This window comes from Cyprinodon variegatus, unplaced genomic scaffold (genome assembly GCF_000732505.1).
Source record: "Cyprinodon variegatus isolate N-32 unplaced genomic scaffold, C_variegatus-1.0 Scaffold584, whole genome shotgun sequence".
NCBI lineage: Eukaryota > Metazoa > Chordata > Actinopteri > Cyprinodontiformes > Cyprinodontidae > Cyprinodon > Cyprinodon variegatus.
In genome coordinates this window covers 597371-599826 of record NW_015151037.1, presented here as the reverse complement: position 1 = coordinate 599826, position 2456 = coordinate 597371, and positions in this window count along the sequence as shown.

The following is a 2456-nucleotide window of genomic DNA, read 5'->3' as shown; positions in this document are numbered from 1 at the left end:
CATTCGATTTCATCCTGGACACTACAGAAAATGGGCTAAAAGTGTTAAAAACCGGAATTCTCCTTTAATCACCAACCAAAGCAATAACCCCTGTTCATTCAAATGTAAACCAAAGGAGGGTTGATCTGCCTGAGTGATAAATTGTTTACTGAATAAAATAACCACGCTGGGGATCTAGGGGTATTTTATCTATATACCTTTATTTTGTTAACATTTTTGAGTAGAAAATCCAAAAGGAGAATCTAGAAGAAAAAAAAAGGGGGGGCGGGGGTCAATAGCAAACTGGGTTTTAGGGTTACCAACCTCTAGCAAAAGATTTACAAAGAAATATCTTAACCTCTCTCCTCAGTTCAAGCTATTTCTTTCACCCGGCAACAAACAAAGCCCAGGTAAGATACTCAGCTTAGCGCTTTGGTCAAGAAAACAGGCTTGAATTCATTCCGGCCACAGATGCCAGGCTTCCACCAAACCTTCACTACAGCAACTGTTTAAACAGCAAACCTGCCGAATGGCCAACGGGCTCCTCAGACCAGCTCATCTCCCAGCTTTATACTCAGCCCTTCAGCACCAGGCAGGAAGAGACTAAAAGAGAAAACAGACAGCTTAGTAGAGGCAAGGAGCCGACATGAAGGCACTGCTACATGTGGCAAACATCCTCACTGTAGCCATTGCTTTCATTACAATGACTACCAGAAATGTCCTCTTTATCATTACCACCATCATCGTCATCTAAGTCATCATCATCAGCATCGTTTTTACCATAACTCATCATGATCATCATTGTTATAACCTATCGTCCTCAGCCTTTTATGTGATGATTTTCTGAAGGTTTATAATCAATAGATGGCTGCCATTCCTTCTTGTTTCTTACATTGTTTCTCGTTTTGGATTTCAGAAAAAAAGCAAAGAGAAGAAACAATCTGCAATATCTGATGTTGGCCCAATTTTTTCCCCTCCCACAGGTATCTCTACCTAAAGTGGCCCTGACGGGTGTTATTCACATCCATTCTCTAGGCAGTATTTACACATGCCATACAGTAACAATTTCACTGTTGACCTTTACATCAGGTACTTTTCAACCCACTTCAGAAGCAGTCAAAGGCAGAAGAATAACAGAGTCCAGATGGCTATCATTGTTCCACCGCTGTGGAGCTTTTATTGGACAAACATAATGGCCTTAGCAGCCAATCGATGGGACTTCAGTTGCATCTCTCCTAGCAACAAGGTTTCCCAGACATGAGTGGTGACAAGCTTAGTGGAACCCTGCAGAGAAAGAACAGAAAAGATGTTCATTTGTTGACTGTGATAACATAGCTGATGTGAAAATGAATGCTTGGAAGAAGTGATACGATTGTTAGAGTCCCACTTAATCCAAATCTGTGTAAATAATCTTTTATGTGATTTCATTTGATTTTTTTTTCAGAAGCCTCAAATAAATATCATATTTATGTACAACTGTGTCTTTAAACAAAATTGATTCTCGGCTCTTTAGAATGATAATTGTCATCAGAGATGTCTGTTTTTTGATCATGATAATTTAAATTATTGTCAGTACATGGTTTAAAGGTTCACCTTTAGCTTTAATGAGTTAAAGATTTGCTCTATGAATGCATCAGTTTTCAGGTTATATCGCTTTGTTTTCTTCATCATCTTCATCAGTTTGGTGGTTGATAGGATGTCTGGATCTTTTTAAAGTAATATTTATAAAAGTTTTGCTGTTTTTCTGATCTCTGATCATCCTGGAGAGAAAAATCAGCTGTGCTGCTGCCATCAACACCTTTGTTTATAGTTTGTTTTTCAGTGTAGTCCTGGCTCGGAGCTCGTCTGCCTGACTTTGCGTTTCCTGGGTGGGGGTTCCTTTTGTATCTATGCTTCTTGAGCCAATATTTAGAAACATTAAACCAGGAGTAAAAATCAGCGGGTACGAATAAAGAAAATCATCAACCAGTAAAGGTCCGGAGACATTTTTAATGATCTGTTACTTTAAACAGAATTTAACACTGAAATAAAATTAGGTTTTTATGCATTCGTGCTATACATTGAATATATATATATATATATATATATATATATATATATATATATATATATATATATATATATATATATATACGGTATAAAAAAAAAGAACATTGACAATTTTCCATTTTAAAATCTAAAGTGTTTTTTTTAAGTAGAGATCAACAATCGTTCATTTTGGTATATAGACAATTTCCTGATTCCCATATTTTCTCAAACCCCTGAACTGATGGTTTGTTATTTTCTTTCTTTTTTCGGTCTTAATGTTGGCAGTGGGCTTTAGGCTGCCCTGCAAGGCTTTAAACCTGGGTTTAACCGGAGACTAAGCCATTCTCAAGCACATATCAAGGAGCTCATTTTGAGCCTGGATCCAGATTTATTGTTGATTCTGTTCATGGTGGAGAATCCTGCTTCAAAGACGGCCTTACGTCCAAACA